At 41.6% G+C, this 23,049-nt stretch overlaps 1 pseudogene; it reads right to left on the reverse strand.

Annotated features, from left to right (window-relative positions):
* Positions 1 to 2,802: 2,802 nt before the first annotated feature.
* Positions 2,803 to 23,049, reverse strand: part of LOC100761831 — a 47,469-nt pseudogene continuing 27,222 nt past the window's right edge.

The following is a 23,049-nucleotide window of genomic DNA, read 5'->3' on the forward strand; positions in this document are numbered from 1 at the left end:
TCAGGGGTGAGCCAGAGGCTCCAACAGAACTCTGTTGACCACTGCAAAGAGAAGCTTCTCTGGTAAAGGTACTCATTTCTATCCATAAACATAAATATATAGAAGGAAGTTTGACAACATGACCATTTAATATAATAGTAGTAGGACCCCCCCACCCCAGGCCTCCAGGGTTATAGTAACAGGCATGAATTCTTTCTTGTGTAGCAGGCTTCAAAACCAAGACAAAAGTGGTTGGTTGCCTCTATAACCTTCCAGCCACTGTTGTACCAGTTGCTTGCATGTCAGGTTGGTGTTATAGAATGCAGAGCTCACACTGGATAATACCATTGTTGGCTTTTCTCCCCTAGAACCCCTGCATTAACACATTCTGGTACTATGAGAACTAGCCAATAGGGAGAAAGCTTTAAGATGATTTGGAGCTTGATTTCTATATGTCCTGAAACCAAAGTGTGCTGTCTTCAGCAACTGAGCCTTATATATATTTGGTTTTTTCGAGACATGGTTTCTCTGTAATGTTTTGGAGCCTGTCCTGGAACTCACTCCATAGACCAGGTTGACCTTGAACTCACAGAGAGCCACCTGCCTCTACCTCCCAAGTGCTGGGATTAAAGGTGTGTGCCACCAATGACCAGTCACCATTTATTTTCAGTTGGTAAAAAGGAGCAATGGAAATAGCCTATGTTGTTTTGAGAGCCTCTAGGGCCTTCCTGAACCAAAACTTCTAGGGCAGTCTCCCACACCAGGCACTAAGATTGTCATATAATAACCCATATCTTCTTGTGGAAACACTATTTACCCATACTGAGTACCCATTCTCAAAAACTTTTTGTTAAACTGCATTTTTAATTAGCTTATGTAGTTGTAGATTGTAAGGGGTTTTCAAACATCCTTAGTTTTGGTTAACTGGCCCCCTACACACCTCCTCACTGCCTCTTCTATGTCTGCCATCCTTGTTTAAACATTCAATTCCTAGTATTCCCTTCTCCCAACCTTCAAATCATGTGTTCTAGTATCCCTTGACCCCTTAAGAAATCGTCTCCTACCCTTCCCATTTCTAGTTTCTTGAACTCTACAACCTCTCCAAATTAAACACATTCTATTCCATTGGTATACTTATTTATTTGCCTGTGCCATACTGTTTTTACTACTATGTCTCTGTGATATAATTTGAAGTCAGATATGGTGATACCTCAGGATTGCTTTGGCTACCCAAGGTGTCTTGTGCTTCCACGAGACTTTTAAGACTGGTTTTTATTATTTCCACGAAGAATGTAACTGGAATTTTCCACAGCTCTTGAATATGTCTTCCAACTTTCATTATTGGAAACTTAAATCCCCCATATAATATGTAAATGATATTTGAAAGATATGATACTATAAATGAATCAATCCATCAATCTAAATTAATAGATTGATGAGCTACCACACTAAAGTAGCTTGTTTTAAACTGAAGCTCTTTCTGGCAAGCTTGTTCTATCTCAGCATGTAATGCCTATGCCACACAGAAACCCTGAGGAGATTCCCTACCATTAATCAGGCTCTCACTAGATGTAACCCCTTAACTTTGGATTTCCTAGACTTCAGAACTACAAGAGGTATTTTTAATTCTTTATAGGTTTTTCGGTTTGTGTTAATCAGTTATAGTAACATGGAAATAGACGAAAACATGGAGGAAGCAGAAATGACGGGATTACAGGATTGCAGGTATACAGAATGGAGAAACAAGGAGTCTCCAATACATACTGATGCACTACTGAAACATTTCTAACAGAAGTAAGGAACTGGGAAGATGGCTCTGTCAGCAAAATGTTTCCCATACAAGCATAAAAGCCTGGGTTCAGACCCCAAGTCTTCACATAAAAGCCTGGGCATGGCAGTGCAAGTCTGTAAGCCCAGTGTGGGAGGGGCAGAGAAGGCAGCTCTCTGGAGCTCACTAGACAGTCAGTTCCAACCAAATTAGTGAATTCTATGCTCAATGAAACTCTGATTTACCCAATCAATAGACAGATGATAGCTAGAAAGATAGATAAATGGATGGATGGATGGATAGATGGATGGATGGATAGATAGATGGATAAATAGGTTGAAAGCATATAAGGAAGACATTCAATATCAGCTTCTGCCTCTGTATGACACACATGCACATACCTGTGCATGTACACACACAGAAGAAGAAAGTAAAAACTGTATCTGGATCTACAATCCTAGTACTCAGGAGTCTGAGGTAGGAACATTGAAGTGAGTTTAAAGCCAAACTGTACTACAGGATAAACCTTACTCAAAGATGAGCTGGAGAGTTGACTCAGTGGTTAGGAGAACTTGTTCTTCAGAGGGTCAAGGTTTGAATCCCAGCACCCACATGGTGACTTATAGCTATCTAATTCCAATCCCAGAAATATGATGCCCTCTTTTGGACTCTATGGGTACTGCACGCATGTGGTGCACATACATACATGCAGATAAAACACTGATACTCATAAAATAAATAGATCTTATTTTACTTTATTGCTTCGAACTGTATTTTATTCAACAAAAACATAAACTCAAAGTTCCCAAACATGTTAGAAGTCTTTTAAAAAAAAGCAGCTTAGTTACAAAATTTGAATAAAGAACTTCTACTACAAAATATGACATTATTCTAAAGTCATACTCATTTTGAAAACTCGGATTTTTATAGCTACAAAAATAGCAACATGTTGAAAATCTTTATTTTGCTAACACACACATATAAAGCAACACAACAGCATACACAGTCCACAGCCTCTAAACACCTAACCAGTTGCTCTGAGAAAGTCCAGGGGCCTGAGGTTTCTCTTCCCTTCTACCCAAGGTCAGAAGTGTTGGCGGATGTTTTCCTTGTTTGCCTCCCCATGCTGCTGCTTGATTTGATAGATTTCGTTCTCCAGCTGCACAATAGTCCTTTCAATCTCGTAGTTCTTGCTTACCAGGGATACCCAATTTGACTCCATTTCTCTCAATTTAGATCCAGCTGAGAGTTGCATGTTTTTTCACTGCCAGTTTAAATCTTGAATATGTTTCCTTAACTTCTGAAGCTCCTTCTGTGCATGTCCAATCATATGAACGAGGTTTTCATTATATATTCTCCATGCATTACACCCATGCTGTGACATCAGTTCCAGATTCTCAATTCGCACTGCTTGATGCTCTCTCTAACTGGGCCATGGAATTGTTTACACACTCTTGCCATGCAGTAATGTCATTTTTCTGACCCGAGGAAGGGGCTGGAAGTTCATATCGTTTCATGCTGAGTAATTCAATTGGTTGTCGAGCAGCCAGCCTCTCAAATTCGTTTCTCACTACGTCAGTTTCGAAGGCAGAATAATGCGGGGCTGTCAGGTAGCTCAGGTAGTTCTTGGTAGGTCGGTATCTACGTGTTTCCTCCTCCACCAGGGCCGCAGCCGCTTCTCGCACGCCGGGCGCCTCGTAGCCTTGGTCAAAGTACGGCAACGCATCCACCACCACCTCCCCGGCTACCAAACCCGTGCCTGCCCTTGCCCAGCACTCTGCTCCGCGAACGCCGTCAGTCTGCTCTGGCTCACTGCCATTTCACTGCGCCTGCGCCCGGGATGACGTCACACACGGCGCTGCCTCTTGGATTCTGGCCGTGTGCAGAGCTGCTGATTCTGTAGCCGCTAGGTCTTAAGTAAGGACTGTTTTGTTTGAGGCCTCACGCACTGACGTCCCAGTAGACCTGGGACTATGCCTGTCTTTCCGTGGCTACCGTGTTTGTTTTTTTTTGTTTTGTTTTGTTTTTGTTTTTGTTTTTTGTTTTTTTGTTTTTTACCTGAAGCTCCGAGGACGATTTTATTAGCGTTTAAGAGAAAAACAATAGGGCAGACAGGAGGCAAGACATGCCTTTTGAGTTAGACATAGATGCTAGCAATGCAGTGAGACTAGCAGCCGCATAGAAGAAGGGAAAGGGGTTTAAAAGACTGAAAAACCTCAGAGCATTCAGGGCATGGGAACTTCACAAGAGGCGGTTGCTAGACTTCACTGGAGGCTAGATCTTATTTTAAAAAGGAAGGGGAAACTTGTAAATTTTCAAGAGGCTAAAATGGTCTCAATTTCCAGATGTGATATGACAAATCTAGATAAAAGTTAGCTTTTTACAAAAGAAAAAAATTCCTCAGCACATTGTAAAGTTTATGAGTCAAGTAATTTTAAATAATTTTATTATTCTCTTATGTATTTTCTGTTGTTTCTCTTTCTCTCAGATACCAGTGGGGTATTGAGTTAATGCCATTTCTGTGTATACATTTCGGATGGTAGAGTGGGTATTCATCAGTTCATCAGTTGAACTTCTCCTTTGGCATCTTAGCAGCAGTTGGAGTTCATCTCCTGTTTTTTTATTTTTTTATTAAAAATGTATTTTTCATTTTACATGCAAACCTGTTCCCTTCCCTCCCCTTCTCCCCCACCCCACTTCCTCATCCTACATCCACTCTTCAGAGGGGGTAAGGCCACCATCCTTAAGGAGTCAATTAAAGTCTGTCATAGCAAGTTGAGGTAGGGCGAAGTGGTCCCCCCCACTCCCTGCCTGTATCAAGGCTGAGCAAGGTATCCCACTATAAGGAGTGGGCTCCAAAATGCCAGTCATGGCCCTGGCATAAGCCCTGGTCTAACTGCCAGGGCCCCCCTAACAGATCAAGTCGCATAACTTTCACCCACATTCAGAGCGTTTGGTCCCATTCCGTTTCTCCAGGTGTCAGTCCATACTCTGTGAGCTCCCTCAAGCTCAGGTCAGCTGTCTCTGTGGTTTTCCCCATCATGATCTTGACCTCTCTTGTTCATATGATTCCTCCGCCCTCTCTTCAGCTGAACTCCAGGAGCTCGGTTCAGTGCTTGGCTGTGGGTCACTGCATCTGTTTCTATCAGTTACTGAATGTAGGTTCTATGACGACAACTAGGGTAGTCCCTAATATGATAAAAGGGGAAGACCAGTTCCAACACCCTCTCCACTATTGGTAGGAGTCTTAGCAAGAAAGTCGTCCTAGTGGATTCCTGAGAATTTCTTTAGCACCAGGTTTCTCCCTAACCCCATAATGGCTCCCTCTATCAAGGTATCACTTTAATTGCTCTCCCAGTAGATCCCTCCCCCAACTTGGTCTCTGAATCTCTATTGTTCCCATCCCCCATCCCTTCCTTTCTACCCCCTCCCAGTTTACCCAGGAGATGTTAACTATTTTTCCTTCCTGGGACCTTCTATGTGCGTCCATCTTATGGCCATCCTTTCTACCTAGATTCTCTGCAGTTGTGGATTGTAGCCTGGTTATCCTTAGCTTTACATCTAATATGCATTTATGAGTACATACCATGTTTGTCTTTCTGGGTCTGGATTACCTCATTCAAGATGGTTTTTTCCTAGTTCCATCCATTTGCCTGCAAATTTCAAGATGTCATTGTTTTTTACTGCTGAGTAGTACTCCATTGTGTAAATGTAACACGTTTTCTTTATCCATTCTTCAGTTGATGGGCATTAGGTTGTTTCCAGGTTCTGGCTATTACAAATAATTTCGATATGAACATAGTTGAGCAAATGTCCTTGTGTTATGATTGTGCATCCTTTGGGTATATGCCTAAGAGTGGTGTTGGTGGATCTTGGGGTAGATTGATTCCCAGTTTTCTCAGAAGCTGCCATACTGATTTCCAAAGTGGCTGTACAAGGCTTGGCCCCCCTCTGCACTCTGCCTGCTGCCTGAGAGCCTTCATCCAGTAGTTGTTCAAAGCAGAAACAGGCACCCACAGCTAAACACTGAACCACACTCCTGGAATCCAGTTGCAGAGAGGGATGAGGGATGAGCAAAGGAACCAAGATGGTGCTGGAAAAACACTCAGGAACAGTTGACCTGACCTAGTGAGAGCAAGGAGACCCTAGTCATAAAGCTCGGGAAATAGCATTGGCCCGAACCAAGCCCTCTGAGTGTGGGTGCCAGCTAGGCCGCCAAGATAGTCTATGGGACCTCAAACAGTGGAACCAGTCTTTATTCCTAGAGCACAAATGGACTTTGGGAGCCCATTCCCTATGGAGGGATACTATTGCAGCCCAGATACAACAAGGAGGGCCTAGGCCCTCCCCCAAATGATATGACAGACTTTGAAGGTCGCTGGTGGAGGGCCTCACTATCCCTGGGGAGGAGTTGGGGGATGGGTTGGGGGGATTGGTAGGGAACATGGGAGGATGGGAGGGCAGGGAATGGGAGGATGGATATGTAAATATGAGTGCCTCTAAAATAAAAAAATAATTTGTCTATGATGTTGGTTTTCTCAAAGAACCAACTCTTTGTTACATTGGGTTTTTTTTGTTTTGTATTGTTCTCTTTGTCTCTCTTTTATTGATTTCAGCCCTCCATTTGATTATTTCCTGTTTGGTTCTTTTTGTTCTAAGCTTGCAGGTGTGCTATTAAGTTACTAGTATAAGATTTCTCCACGTTCTTATGTAGGCACTTAGTGCTATGAACTTTTCTCTTAGCACTGCTTTCATAGTGTCCCAAAGTTTGGGTATGTTGTGCCTTCATTTTCATTGAATTCTAGGAAATCTTTAATTTCCTACAATCTTTATTTTTTCCTTGACCCAGTGATGTTTCGGTTGAACACAGTTCAATTTCCATGAGTATATAGGCTTTCTGCAATTAGTGTTGTTGTTGAATTCTAACTTTAAGCCATGATGACCTGATAAGATACAGGGTGTTATTCCAATTTTTTTGTATCTGTTGAGGTTTGCTTTGTTACTGAATTTGTGGGCAATTTTAGAGAAGCTTCCATGAGGTGCTGAGAAGAAGGTATATTCTTTTCTGTTTGGGTGGAATGTTCTGTCTGATAAATTAATTTGAGTCATAACATCTGCTAGTTTCCTTATTTCTCTGTTAAATTTCCATCTGACAGACCTGTCCAGTAGTGAGAGTGGAATATTGGAGTCTCCCACTGTGTCGGGGGTTTGATGTGTGATTTAAGCTTTAGTAATCTTTCTTTTACAAATGTGGGTGCCCTTGTATTTGGGATATAGATGTTAAGAATTGAGACTTCATCTTGATGGATTTTCCCTGTGATGAATATGAAATGACCTTCTCCATCTCTCTTAATTAATTTTAGTTTGAAGTCTATTTTGTTAGATATTAGGGTAGCTACACTTGTTTGTTTCATAGGTCAATTAAATTGGAAAATCTTTTCGAAACCCTTTAGCCTGAGGTAATGTCTGTCTTTGAGGTTGTGATATATTTCTTGTATGAAGCAAGATTTTGTTTTCTTATCCATTCTGATACCCTGTGTCTTTTTTATAGGTGAGTTGAGACCATTGATATTAAGAGATGTTAATGATCAATGATTATTAATTCCTGTTATATTTGGTTTTATTGATTGTGGTGATAGTGTTTTTGTGTTTCCCTTCTTTGGTGTTTGATGGTGTGAGATTACCTGTTGCCTGTGTTTTGTGGGTGCAGCAAACTTCCTTGGGTTGGAGTTTTCCCTCTAATAATTTCTGTAGGGCCGATTTGTGGATAGGTATTGTTTAAATCTGGTTTTATCATGGAATATCTTGTTTTCTCCATCTACAGTGATTGAAAACTGCTGGATTTTGTGTTTGTGGTCTCTAAGTGTCTGCAGAATGCCTATCCCAGACCTGCTGGCTTTCATTGTTTCCATCGAGAAGTCAGCTGTAATTTTGATAGGTTTGCCTTTATATGTTACCTGGTCTTCTTCCTTTGCTGCTCTTATTATTCTTTCTCAATTCTGTATGTTTTTAGTGTTTTGATTATTATATGGTCAGGGGACTTTTTTTTGGTCCAGTCTATTTGGTGTTCTGCAAGCTTCTTGTATCTTCATAGGCATGTCCTTCTTTAGGTTGGAAAAGTTTTCTTCTATGATTTTGTTGAATATATTTTCTGTGCCTTTGAGCTGGACTTCTTCTCCTTCTTCTATTCCTATTATTCTTAGATTCGGTCTTTTCATGGTGTCCCAGATTTCCTGCATGTTTTGTGTTAAGAATTTGTTGGATTTAACATTTTCTTTGGTCAGTGAATTTATTGTATCTTCAATGCCCGGATTCTCTCTTCCACCTCTTGCATGCTGTTGGTTATACTTGCATCTGTCGTTCCTATTCATTTTTCCAGATTTTCTATTTCCAGATTTCCCTCAGTTTGTTTTTTCTTTATTGCCTCTATTTCAGTTTTCAAGTCTTGGATTCGTTTGATTATTTTTTCTTGATTTTCTTTAAGTGATTTATTGATTTCTTCCAATTTCTTCTTTGTCATTTCCTCCATTTCTTTAAAGGAATTTTTCATATCTTCTTTAAGGGCATCTATCATCTACACAAGTTATTTTTAAGACTGTGTTGGGCTGTTCAGGCCTTGCTGATGTAGGACCACTGGTTTCTGGTGGTGCTGTATTGCTCTTTGTGTTGTTAAGTGTATTCTTACACTGTCATCTACTCATCTCTTCCTCCAATCAGTGCAGGTGGAGCCTGTAGCTCTGGTGGTTCCTCTTTCTCCATGGGCAGTTGGGGTCTCTTCCTTTGGGTGGAGCTGAAGACTGTGGCTCTGATAGTCACTGGTAAGGTGGCATGGAATGATTGGTGGAGCAGGTGCTGCTGCCTGGTTTCGAGGGGTGCCATGGGTGGGGAGAGGCAGGGGCTCAAGCCTAGAGAGTAGTGTTCTCCAGTCGGGATGTCAGACACTCACCTGTCCCTTCAGGTGCAAGTGCAGGTGGCTGCTGGTGAGGCTGTCCATCTCCTTTTATAGAGACAGAGATGAGACAGATGTAGTACTATATGCCTATAACCTTGGTACTGGGGAAGAGGAGAGTGAGTTAGCCATTCAAGGCCAGCCTGCCTCGAAAACACAAAAAATTTCAAAAGAAGAGTAACACATCCCGCACTTTCTCAGCTTCCTTTACAGATGTGTGATCAAGGCTCAGCTAGTAAGATGCCATGTTGACCTTTGAGTCAGGAGCTAGTGTTGCACAGATGAAGTTCAATAGAGAATCCTCATGATGGTGGGATTACCCATACAGCTCAGCTGCCAGCAACACATTCTCCTCTGAACTAGTTCACAGGCCACACCAACTCAAAGTCAGGATTTCCGGTTGTCCCTGTAATTCCCCAGCTACCCCATGGGCTATGTACAAATTCCTTCTTTGCTTAACTCAGGAATCCTTGGTTTCTGTGGCTCATAACCTAGAATCACAACCAACATAACAGGTTTAACTGCTGTTAACTGGCAGATTTACACATGTTTTCTAAGTTTCTTAGGTGTGGGGCTGGCACTTTGATAATCTTCTGCATCCTGTTAACCCCTTGAACAGGAAAGAGGGGACGGCTGCCAACTAGACAGAGAAAAATGCTTCTTGATTACCCGAAGTCATCATTTTATACTTAGTTTACATAATCTTTTATACTTACCTAGCTGTAGATTTTTAAAAACCACATTACCCATCTATACACTTACAAGGGAAAATATAAACAAAATAATAAATTATTAAGAGTTATCCAAGCACTTGGGAGGCAGAGGCAGGCAGATCTCCGTGAGTTCGAGACCAGCCTGGTCTACAAGAGCTAGTTCCAGGACAGCCTCCAAAGCCAAAGAGAAACCCTGTCTCGGGAAAAAAAAAAAGAGTTATCCAAAATCCAAGTCTTCTGAATCATTCTGTTTTCAAAGTTGAAAAAGTCTGTTTTTGTTTTTTGAGACAGGTTTGCTCTGTGTAACAGCCCTGGCTGTTCTGGAACTCATTCTGTAGAGCAGGCTAGCCTTGAACTCACAGTGATCCACCTGCCTCTGACTTACAATGGGCAAGATTAAAGGCATGTACCACCACTACCTAGTGAAAAGGAGTTTTTATTGATTATCATTCCTCCCTATGAGATAGTTTATATACTATAATGTATTCTGAATACAGATTCTGATTTTATATAAAGCCCTAACTTTGAATATTATCCCAAAAAAGCACTTTAAGCTTTTTATATTTAAATAATTTCAGATGTGACTATGTTATAAAAATAGTACGAAGATGAGCCAGTACCATTCTCATAGGGAATGGTACTATTAGGAAGTGTGGCCTTGTTGGAGTATGTGTGGCCCTATGGAGGAAGTGTGTCACTGTAGGGATGAGCTATGCCCAGTGTGACAGTTGACTTCCTGTGGCCTGCATATCAAGTTGTAATTAGCACCATGTCTGCATACACACCACCCTGCTCCCTGCCATGATCATGATGGACTGATCCTCTGAAACTGTCAGCCAGCCAGCCTAATTCCATGTTTTCCTTGTAAGAGTTGCAAAGGTCATGGAGTCTCTTCACAGCAACAGAAATTCTATCTAAGACAGGGTAGGAGGCAGAGTAAGTGGGATGGGGTAAGTATGATCAGAATCTGATAATTATATAATGCATGACATTATCAGAGTAAATTTAAAATAAATTTTAGGACCAAAAGTTTCTGTGTATGCACATACCAGTTAGCTTTCAGAAAGATCTTTGAGTTTGAGGCCAGCCTAGACTATATAGTGAGTTCCAGGCCTGCTAGAGCTATATAGTGAGACCCTGAATCAAAAAAAGAAATGAGGGTCAACAAGATGACACAGTGGATAAAGGTGCTTGCCACCAAGCCTAATGAGCTGTGTTTGATCTTTGAGACCCACATGGTGGAAGAAGAAAACTGTGGTAGTTTGAGTATAACTGGTCCCCATAAAGAGTGTTACTATTAGGAGGTGTGGCTTTGTTGGAGTGGGTACATCCTTGTTGGAGGAAGTGTGTCACTGTGGTCATGGGCTTTGAGGTTTCCTCTGCTCAGGATACTGTCCAGTGTCTCAGTTAATTTCTGGTTGCTGGCAAGATGTAGGACTTTCAACTAGTACTCCAGCATCATGTCTGCCTGCATACAACCATGCTATTCATCATGATGATAATGGACTGAACCTCTGAAAGTGTCAGTGAGCCACCCCAATTAAATGTTTTCTTTATGAGTTGCTGTGATCATGTGTCTCTTCACAGCAATAAATCCCTAACTAATACAAGAACCAACTGCCCACAGGCTATCTCCTGACCACCTCGACACACCTACATGCACACACACAAATAAACAACAAATAAATAAATCTAAAAAATGAGATCTAACTCACATAACATAATAACTTCATAGTTCTAGTGCACTCACAAAGTTGTACAGCCGTCAACATGACCTGTTCCAGGACATTCCTATCACCCTCCAAGAAACCCCATATCCATTAACAGCTGCTCTTGCTCTATACTCTCCAATCCCTACAATCGCAAATCAATTTCCTGTCTCTGTGATTGAACTTAACTCAAAATGGACTGTATTTACCTCAGACAGAGTGATTGTATCATCAAAGGCATTGGGGTGCCACTTCTCTTCTGTCTCCAAGACCTTCTTATGCCACTGGAATACAGTGTGCAAATTTTGATACAGACAATGACACCATCAGAATGTCCTTTGGCTGAGATGACTGTAACATGAGCTCCAGTTTCAGAAAAATTTTGATGTGAAAATCCACATCTTAGTAACAGTGAATACTGTAATAGAAGGTGGTTATTGGGAGTATTACAGTTTCATTGAATTTTATAAAAGATACTATATGATCAGCTAATCGCACCGTGTAACTTCTGGTGAGAGAGCTGGACTGATCAGCTGAGGAAATATGAGACTAGGAAATAGAGTCTACTTCCATACCACCCTGAATGCTCCCAATCTTGTCTGATCTCCAAAGCTCAGCAGGGGCAGGCCTGGTTAGTACTTGGATGGGAGACTAAGAAATAGGATGGTAAAAAATTGTCATCTCAAGGTTTCGTGACTATTGGTAATTTAGTTATATAGACTCATTCTGCTCTGTTCCTGAGCCTTCTTAGAGCAAAGACTAAACTACCCGTCAGTGATTAGAACTCAAAAGCAGAGGGTTTGGTATGTAGAGGGAATGGAGGCAAACTTCGTGAGGTGAGGGCAGCTCGTTCTCAGTACACACCTGATGAGAATTGATGTCCAGACTGCTGACTGTTCTGATGGCCCATTCTCCATCCATCTTTCCTTCCCTGTTCTGTGTTGGGCAGCTACAGTTACAGAGGTATTTCCTACTTAGTAGTCTTCTCTAGAGACTTTTGGAGGGCCTGGTATTTCAGGTAGTTTGGAGGTAGGAAGAGCAAATAGACCAGACATTATCTGCCTTCCCACAATTCACCACTTGCCATCACTCTGCCCAGCAAGGACCAGTTTGGGCACAGGCTTCTTTCGTCTGCCTCCTTCCTGTTAGGCAATACCTATGCCTTGGCTAAGTTCTGGTAAGAGCTCATCTCTTGTTCCTCCCTCCTAGAGCCTCCCAGTAGCCGATTCCTGGATGCATCTCCCTATTGGTAGTTTTGATGTTGTCCACACCTTTGCAAAGCATCCTTTTGTAAATTCTCTGTTATGACTCTTAGCCTTTGAGTGCACTATTAGCTTCCTGTTGAGGGCTCCCTCTTTCCCTCAGGAGTGACTCATAGTAGCCTGGGCCCCTCCTTTCCTCTCTGATCTTCTCCTATATAATACACTCACTCTGAGCCAGGCTGTTTTGCCATAAAGAGGAAGGCATGCAGTTTTGGACAAATAAGTGAAGTCCAGGGAAAGTTAATAACACAACCTGGTCTACAGATCAAAGTGATGTCTTAGAATGCAATGTCCCACTGGCAGAGCTGAGAGTCTGAGCCCCAAGATCATATCGATTTCTCAGACTGCTTGGGAATTCAGAAAGTAAGGGTCATGACTCTCATTGCTCCCCTCAAACCCCAATGACTACCCTCAGATTTAGATTTCCAACTTCAGGCAATCATCTTGCCATTTTCAAACTGAACATATGCAAAACAAACCCATAATTTTTCTCTTCATGCACCCAAACCTGGGTCATTTCCAATGTTCTGTGTTTTATTTCATTGTGTCATTAGTCACACAGTTGGGCATAGCAGAGAACTAAAAATTGCTCTTCATACTGTCATCTTCACCCTTCTAGGAGAGAATTTTCAAATATTTTATATCTTGTCTATGGACATTATCACTAATCCATTTGCTTTCCTTCATCATCACAGATACAACCTTGTAAAGGCCACCATCAGTTCTTGACAAAATGATCAAAACTATCAGCTACTTGTCTCAGGAATAAGGCAGATAACTGACAAAAGCAGCTTAAGGAAGAAAATGTTTGTCTTTGCTCATTGTTTGAGGCTGTAGTCCATGGTAGGGAAGGTATGTGGCAGGAGCCTGAGGCAGCTGACCACAATGCACCCGAAACAGAGGAAAAAGTAACAAACAACTATATTCATCTCATTTCCCATATCAATTAACTTATCAATAATCTAGACAAACCTCACAGCTGAGCCCAGAGATTTTTCTCATAGGAGATTGATTCTAGCTTTTGTCAGGCTGACACTCAATATTAACCATCACAATAACCTTTAGAAATAAGGCCTCTCCTACTCTCTAAACCATTTGCCATTCAGATTTGTGACAGTCAGTCTTCACTGTCAACTTGATTAGATGTAAAATCAACTGAGATAAACCTGTGGGCATGTCTGTGAGGGTATTTCTACAGAGAGTCAACTGAAGAGAACAGACTCACACTGAAAATTGGCAGCATCATCCAATGGTCTAGGCTCCTGAACTCAACAAAGGATGGGGAAGCAAGCTGAATACCACCATTCACCCCTTTCTGTTTCCTGACTATATATGCAATGTTACCAGCTGCCTCAGATTCCTGCCATCACACGTTTTTTCCATGATAGATTATATTCTCAAACAAAACAAAACAATGAATCCAGACAAGAACTGGCCCTTGCCTACCATTTCTACCCTGTCAGGAGCTAACCCATATTATCCAAGCATATTGAGTTCTCTGATCCTTGAAAGTGCTTTGGCTCTATTCTACCTCAGGCCTTTTGTAGCCTTCGGCTCTCACAGTTCTAGTGAGACCCTCTCTCTGTCCCTCTTTACCTAAAATCAGCCTCTGGCTATGCATTCTTACAGCTCCTGACCTGATCCTGTAAAACACTTGTCATAGTTATGTGAATAAGTGTTTTCTCAGTTTTGCTTCCTCCACTAGATTCAAAACTCCATCAAAATAGACACCATAAGCCGGGCAGTGGTGGCACACGCCTTTAATCTCAGCACTTGAGAGGCAGAGGCAGGCGGATCTCTGTGAGTTTGAGACCAGTCTGGTCTACAAGAGCTAGTTCCAGGACAGCCTCCAAAGCCACAGAGAAACCCTGTCTTGAAAAACCAAAAAAAAAAAAAAAAAAAAAATAGACACCATAACTGCCTTATTTACTTTTAGGTCTCAGGACCAAGCAACACCTTGATAGCTGGAGGGGGAGTTTTGGATACATATCTGTTAAATGAATGGAATGACTTATGCTATCACAGCCAAACAAAAATTGCCCCATTGTCTTCAGTTTCAGGTAAGAGCCAGATGTGGCAGGGTACGTCTATAATCCCAGTATTCAGGAAGTTAGGCAGAAAGATCATGACATCAGGATCAGCCTGGCTATACAACAAGACTCTATTCCAAGAAAAAAAAAAGAAATCTTAGGTGTATTATGAAGCTTTCAGGAAGTCTTAAAATGCAGAAAGACTTTCATTCTAGTATAGAATGAATTCTAGCCGCACCCCTTTTCATAATAAGATAAAATGAATTCTAGCACTCCTTCTCATAAATACAATATTTCCAATGAAGGCAACTAATAATTAAGGGCTTTAAAACAGCAAACAAATAAAAAATAACCAACCAAATAAATGTTCAAATAGAGTGTCAGCCTTGTTCCAAGGCTGCTGGTACTCTCTAGGATAAGACCAAAGGTAATTTGTGTGGTCATCAATAGAAGCACTGTCTTAAGAGATATACAAGGTGGAGGCCACCTTTGAGCCAATGCTCTTACAGGGTACTCAAGTCCATTGCTATTATGGTTGAGTTGTTGTTCCCATAAAGAAAGTAATTTGTCTTCATTAGGGTTCCTATTGCCATGAAGAGACACCATGACCACAACAACACTTATAAGAAAAATATTTAATTGGGGCTGGCTTACAGTTTCAGAGGTTTAGCCCATTATCATCATGGCAAGACATGGCAGAATACAGGCAGACATGGTGCTAGAGAAGGAGCTGAGAGTTCTATGATCCTAAGGCAGCAGAATCAACAACTGTGTCCCATGCTGGGCATAACTTGAGCATGTGAGACTTCAAAGCCTGTCCCCACAGTGACATACTTCCTTCAATAAGACCACACCACACCTCCTAATAGTGCCACTTCTTATGAGCCAAGCATTCAAACACATGGGTCTATGGGGCCATACTTATTCAAACTACTACATCATTCAAGTGTTAACTTCTATGAATGTGATCATATCTGTAAATAGATTTGACACATTTATTAAAGGTTTATTTATTTAAAATGTGACCATACTGACTTGGAGTATGACTTGTGTCCTTATAAGAGGAGATAAGCCTGGCGTGGGGATGCACACCTTTAAACCAAATACTGAGGTAGGAGAGGAAGGTGGATCTCTGTGAGTTAATGGTGAGCCTAGTCTACATTGTGAGCTTAGGGCCAACCATAGGTACATAGTGAAACTTTGTCTAAAAAATAAAACAATGATTGAAGAAAAACAAAAAACTAGGCATGGTGGCTGTGGTGGTTTAAAAGAAAATGGCCCTCATAGGCTCATAGAGAGTAGCACTAATAGGAGGTGTGGCCTTGTTGGAGTAGGTGTGTCACTGTTGGAGGAATGTGTCACTGTGGAGGTGGACTTTGGGGTTTCAGATGCTTGAGCCAGGCCCAGTGTGGCTCTGTCTTTTGGCTGCCTACAGATCCAGATGTAGAACTCACAACTACCTCTCCAGTACCACATCTGCCTGCATGCTGCCATGTCCCTCCATGTTGACAAAGAAATAAACCTTTGAAACTGGAAGGCAGCCCCAATTAAATGTTTTCTTTTATAAGAGTTACCATGGTCATGTTGTCTTCTTTTTTCTTCACAGCAATATAAACCCTAAGACAGTGGCACATATCTTTAATCCAAGCATTCAGGAGTTAGAGACAGAAGTGCCGGAAGTTCAGGGTCATCCTCAGAGCCATAGCAAATGTGAGGTCTGCCTGGGCTACATGAGACCCTATCTCAAGCTAAAAAATAACTTTTTAAAAGATAGAGACTCAGTAACACATTTTCAAGTCTCCTTCAGGCTGCAAGGAACTGTTTCCTTGAATTCTCAATAATCTTCACTTAGTTGCCCCTCAGTTTAAAAAAAAAAAAAAGGATGGAGACAGAAATCTAACTTATGCTACCCCAAGTCAAGGAAAACCTGAAGTTTCAAAACAGTAGACAAGGAAGGACCTTCCCTAGCCCTGTAGGAGTGAAGCAAGTCTAGTCAAGCCACTGGATTAAATCTTCAAGGAGCCATTATCATGTCTCCAGGGTCTGATTAGCATGGCCTTTAGACCCATTTGATGGTAAGTGTTTGTTACTTTAAGCAGTTTGAGTTACACTGTTGCAGAAGCCTGGAAAAACTGTTACTGCAGTCTTGCTCTGATTTCCCCTAGGCTCCCTTTTCTTTTCATCTCCAGCAAATGAATTCAGAGGAGGCATAAACAAAGACTGTACTGTAAAAGACAGACATAACAAATTACAGAATAATATAAGGTGCTCTCTGTAGACTTCTGGTCCGTGGACCTGTAGTGGTGGCCACACTCCCTTGGGTGTGGTTTCAGGCAGACAAAAATGGAAAGAAAGAGAAGAAGAGCTTGAGGCGTGGCTTTCCTTTGTGCACTCTTTCTGGTGGGTCAGCAGATCTGGTAGGAAGGGCAGGGAAATGCTCCAGTGGTTCTTTGTATTTTTCTGTGTAACTGTTCCCCAATAAACACCCATTTAACATTTATCTTGGGTCTATGATATCATTACATCCTCGTCTTCAGCTCTCACCAATGTGAGGTATGGAATAATATAAGATGTAAGGTAAGAGTGGATAATGATGAGAGAAATTGTGTCAACCTACATTTTTAGGTAGGCCTTTATAAAGTCCCCAGAATAGCTTCCTAAAAGACATTTTCCTGTCCCAGTTATTGACAACCTCACTTAGATGAATTCTTTAAACATAAATGTATGCCTGGGGCTGGAGAGATGGCTTGGGGGTTAGAGCTGTATACTATTCTAGGAGAGGATCTAGGTTCAGTTCCCATCACCCACATCAGACAGCTCACAACTGCCTGTGCTTCCAGCTCAAGCGGATCTAACAACTTCTTCTGGCCTTTGTAAGCATTTGCACTCACATACACATAACCCCCCACACACATACAATTAAAAGTAATAAAAATAAATCTAAAACAATTTTGTGTATGTGTTTGTGTGGATGTGAGCACATGAGTGCATGTGGACACCAGAGCTATGGCTTCCTCAGTGGCTTTCTAGGTAGCATGTGTGGCACATGTTCATGTGGGTGTGTACATGTGTGAATACAAGTGTAAATTTATGCATGTACAAGTGTGTTCCTTGGGAGGCCAGAAGTAAGTTAAGTGCTGGGTGTCTTCTTTAATCATTCTCCACTTTATTATTTGAGTCAGGGCTCCTTACTAAATTCAGGTAAGACAGGGTCAGTGGGCTCCTGTGATCCACCTGTTTCTGCTTCCCCAGTGTTGGAGTTACAGATGCATTCTGTCATGACCAGCTTTTATGTGGGTACTGGGGAACAAAACTCAGGTCCTCAAGCTTGTGCAGCAAGCACTTTTCCCAGTGGATTACCTCTTCAAGGGGACATCAGTATGCTGTTAGGGTCTGATTAACACATTCGACATTTCTGGAGACTGGACACTTTAGAGAAATAAATATAATATTTAATTACTAGAGGTTTAGCTATAGATTGTGAGATCTGGGAAATAAAGGAGGGACCACTATCAATTTGAAGAATTTTGCTTGAGACCAAATCAAGAAATCATTTTAACATCCAGCATGGGATACTACAGCATGTTAAAGCCCACAACAGATGAATTTACTGTTAATTACATTAGGTATTGAAGTTTTTCTCAGGCTTCAAGCCAGGAAAAATACTGTTTTCAGTCAGGAAAAGCATGACTGCCCTTTAATCTGATTCCTTGTCTGATATGTTGGTAGCCCAAAGTGGGAGTTAGTGAGCAGGCCTTTAAGAACTGAATCTGTTGTCTCTTTGGGAGAGGTGATGGTGGCCATTGTTGTAGGATTCTGTAAGGAGCTGAAGATCAGTGGGCTCCAGGTTTTGTCAGTAGGTTTCATCTCAATAAAGGAAGAGTGTACTCAGGAAGTCCTACTACTGTTCCATACATAGACAGGATAAAGGGTGTATGAAATGTTTGTTGATGTCAGTCCACCAATGGTGATGTTCACATGAGAAGTCAGCAGCTACTGAGGGCCTCTTTATTCCAGTGATAATATTTAGGGTTCTGGTCTAGATGTTCCCCACTTGGGGATGTTAGCCCTTCAATGTCCTATCTTGCCATATTGAGGGCAAGGAGTCTTCAGAGAATTCTTAAAATGCAGGCAGTTGTCTTCTGTCTACCAACAGACATAGCCTGAAGAAGAGCTGGTGGCAGATCTCATGCCACCCTGTAAGGATGCAAGAAATTCTGTGTCTTCTGTTCTCTTTCTAATGGCTTTGGCCTCCTTATATTCCCTCTGGTAAATCTTGAAGATTTCTACATGATGTGTAAGTGTTCTATTCTGTTCTTATCTGCTATTCTAAACTATTGTTAGATAGTAGTTCAGTGGACTGACATCAACAAAATTTCATGCACCCTTTATCCTATCTATACCTTCTGGCTCTCCCTTAAAAACCAGTCATGGAAAGCAGAATTTGTAATAGTTAGCAGGCCACCATGGGGTCAGGAGTATCAATGACAATTTCTGTAATTTCCTTCTGATGTCAGGAGCAGATTATGGATCTGTCCCTGAAAAGGCTTTTATCTCCAGAGAAGAGAGTTCATTAATTCTGTTTGGCTTCCTGTGGGGCTCTCAGAAGACACTGGGGTTTCCACTGGGCCCCTGATCAAGAGCTGTCAGCTATTAGTCATTTTCCTTGACATCTAATTGAAATTGTTTGGCCACATTGCTTGTAGAAGGCCAAGTTGATTTCTTCCTCTTTAGGATTTGGTAATCAAATTCATTCCAATGATGAAAGATACATTTGAGAGGTGAGACAATAGGAATCAAAGTGGAATTTGAAGGATTGGGGCATCCCCCTTTTGTTTGGGAGCCTGAGAACTGGGATTATCATGTCCTACCCCATCCTAGAATCTTGGTCAGTGAAAACCAATTTTCTTGGGTGATAGGGGAAAGGTCCAAGTTTCCTCTGTGTGAGTGTGTGTGTGTGTGTGTGTGTGTGTGTGTGTGTGTGAATGCCTGCACTTGAACATACACATATACACATATACACATATGTGTGTAGAATGTGTGTACACATGTATGTGAAGGCCAGAAGTCAGCCTCAGGTATTATTCCACCGGGTCTTTCATTGTGCTGGAGCTCACCAAGTACGCTAGGACAGCTGACCAGCAAACCAAGGATTCCCCTGTGCCCACCTCCCCAGCACTGTGCCCACCTCCATGCTCAGTCTTTTGCTGTGGTTCTAGGGGTCAAACTTGCATCCTCATGCTTACAGAGCAAGCACTTTACCAACTAAACCACCCCCCACTAATCCTCTCTGTTAATGCCTGCATTCAACACTCATGTTACAAATGTTTTTTGTTTTTTGTTTTTTGTTTTTTTTTGTTTTTTGTAAACCTCAACTCTGCTTCACACTGCTTTATCCTGAAATTACTTTCTGTGTTGAAGCCAAGAATCTTTGTTTGGCCTGAACAGAGGTCCACAGGGGAGAAGGAAACACTTCAGGCTTCTGCAGGAGGCAGAAAGGAAAGCGTCCCCACCCCTGTTGCTACAGACACCATGTGAAGACTAGGTTCTAATAGCCACAGCAGCAACAACAGTGGGATAAACACACTCACCAGCAGGACGGGGAACCAAATGAACAAGCATCTCTCCTGTCGTCGGCTATATCTGGGCTGTCGCTAGGTGCTGCCCACTCTTGGGGACAGACTTCCCCTTCAGTGAATCTTTTCTGGAAATGCCCTTACAGACCAGACTATCCCAGAGGCATATCTCTTAGTTGATATCAGAGTCAATCAAGCTGACCATCAGGATTAACCATCTCAGATGGTCTCTTCTCTCTTTCAGAAGATAAACCCAATTTCTAAATCTGTTCATTCTTTGTATTTGAAGTACTCTTTGATGGCATCCTTGGCCTTAGATTGTCATAGTCCTTAAATACACAACTACAACCAAAACCGATTTACAGGGGTTCCTCTCTTAATCACATTTAAAGAGGCCTACTCATTCTTCAAGGTTCTTGTTGTCATCAACCTTAGTGAGGTTGACTGGTACAAACAGCTTCCACACACTTGACATACACAGGCTCATCATAGTTAGATGCAACAAAAAGGTAAGCTTGGGACTTTCTTTTCTTTTCTTTCTTTCTTTCTTTTTTTTTTTTTTTTTTTTTTTTTTGAGACAGGGTTTCTCTGTATTGTTTTGGAGCCTGTCCTGGAGCTCACTCTGTAGACCAGGCTGGTCTCAAATTCATAGAGATCTGCCTGCCTCTGCCTCCTGGATGCTGGGTAAATGTGTGTGCCACCAATGCCCAGCAGCTTAGCACTTTTCTAAGGCTTTGGCAGCTCATAAATTCCATGTACCAGGGCATAGTGGATGAGGGTGGTTTTCAGGCCTCTTTTAAAACAGTGTTAGCATCTCCTCCTCCTCCTCCAGCAGAGTTTTCCTCCACAATGGCTGTGTGTTAGATGGGGATGGTCCTCAGCACCTCTTGTGAAGCAGCAGTATTGATACCCATTACTCCTCCAGCAATGATGCCATCTCCCTCCTTGACACTGAATTATGGGAAAAGCCTAATTGTGAACACGTCCAGCTTCTGCCTCTGCCTCTATGCCATTGGCAGCAGCAGGAGAGTGCTGATTTTGCTTTTTGTTTGTTTGTTTGTTTATTTTAACTTTTCTTTATTTCCTTCTGTAAGTGGAACTGTAAGGTGGTTCTATGAGATGCACTGTTTGGATTTAATGATGAGAGAGATGAATTAATTATGGTAAAACCCAAGGTTATAAACATTCCGGCCCTGAGTAAACAGTTTATCTGTTGTCTTTTACATCCCTGCTTTGAGATGTATTCAAAAAACAGTCTCTTGATGAACCAGCCTCCTCCATCTTGGGCTTGAAAGTCATCTTATAATAAAGACAAACTATGTTCATTCCTGTTTTATGGTAAACCTCTGTTTCTCAAGGATTGGGCTATGCCCCTTCTGTAACCTTCACTACACATGGTTCTGTATTGTCTGCTCCAGAAATGGCAACCATGCTTTTGTTTCAAATGGTTATTATGACCACTTTGTTATGACTACCTTGCAATTATGTCTTTGTGTTGTGGGATAATCTTTTTGTATGCTGTGAAGATGTGTCTCTGCTAAGGCACCTTCTGATTGATTTTTAAAAAGAGCTGAACAGCCAGTTGCTAGAAGAGGATAGGCAGGACCTCCAGGGGAAGAGAGGAACTTGGGGGAAGTATCTGAGAGGCAGGATTCTCCAGTGAGACACAGAGGAAATCGGACATATAGTTTGGAAGAGGGTAATAAGCTACAAAGTAGAATGTAGATTAATATAAAGGGGCTATTTAAGCTTTAAGAGCTGATTTGGAACAAGTCTAAGCTAAGGCAAAGAGTTCATAATTTATAATAAGTCTGTGTCATTATTCAGGAGCTGGTGGTTCAAACAAAGACCAGCTACATCTTTGTTTCAAAAGTTTGTCATGACCAACTTGTTATGGTATGTTCTGCTTCTGTAACCCCACCTATTTGCCTTCTAAATCCTCCATTTGGAAACCCCCTGACCCTGAGCTATAAAAGCCCTTATCTTTCCCATGTCCAATACTGACCTCTTGAATCCCACATTATGTGAAGGCAGCCCATGTACATGAATAAAAAAAAAAAGCGTGCTTTAGTTAATTTGGTCATGATGATTTGAGTCTGTGGTCTTTCTCCTCACATCTTTGGGATAAACACTCTCAGGCAATTTTAGCTTTATCAGTTGTGTTGAAGTTTCTTTACTCTCAGTCAGCAGGTATGGAAAACTAGATTCCAGGGCCAGGGGCTTTGTTCCCTTCTCATGTCCCTTTAACCTTCCCTTTCTATGCTGTTCCAGCTTCAGATCAAGGCAGGGGAGTCCACAACTTACCATTATGAAGATAAAGGAGCTCAGATCACAACTGGCTAGAAACCCCAAAACATGTTCCCAGAACCTTCCACCGGCCTCCCTTCAGTTCCCTGGTCCTTATCATTTCATGAATGAACTCAGATGGGACACACAGAGCATAATGTAGAAGACAGGCAGAATTAATTACAGAATAATTTAAGGCACCCTCAGAGATGAGAGTGAGCCATGGCCAAAGGGACCTTTATAAAAGAAACCACTCTGTGTTAGAATGCACATGTGTCAGACTATGTTTTAAAATAGGCTTATAAGATTTTTTAAAGTCCCTATAACAGCTCCCCGAGGAGCAAATGCTGCCTGGATGACTGACAGGTCCATTTGAAATAATTCTTACTGAAAGAGGTAACAGTAGTATATTTTTACCAGAAAGCCTCAAACTAAGTAGTTATCTTATGGTCTTTGGGTAATTTAGAATGTTAATTTCTCTACCTCCACCCAGGGCCAGAGATACAATTCTTAACCCATTATTTTGACCAAAAATCATTTGACAATGAAGATTAAGAAGAAATAAAGAACTAAAAGAACAATAAAAATGAATCTGTAGAAAAGCTACACTCTGTAGGAGGGTGTAGCCTTCTCTTAAAGCATTTCAATAAAGCCTTGTTACCTTCACCTTCCTCCCTTTGTCTAATCAATAACTATCTTGTTATGTGATAGTTTAAATTTTAAGGATGGGAGCTGTTGTGATGTTTTCTCCCTTCTTCTATACCATGTTTCAAATTC

This window comes from Cricetulus griseus, assembly GCF_003668045.3.
Source record: "Cricetulus griseus strain 17A/GY chromosome 1 unlocalized genomic scaffold, alternate assembly CriGri-PICRH-1.0 chr1_1, whole genome shotgun sequence".
NCBI classification, from domain to species: Eukaryota; Metazoa; Chordata; class Mammalia; order Rodentia; family Cricetidae; genus Cricetulus; species Cricetulus griseus.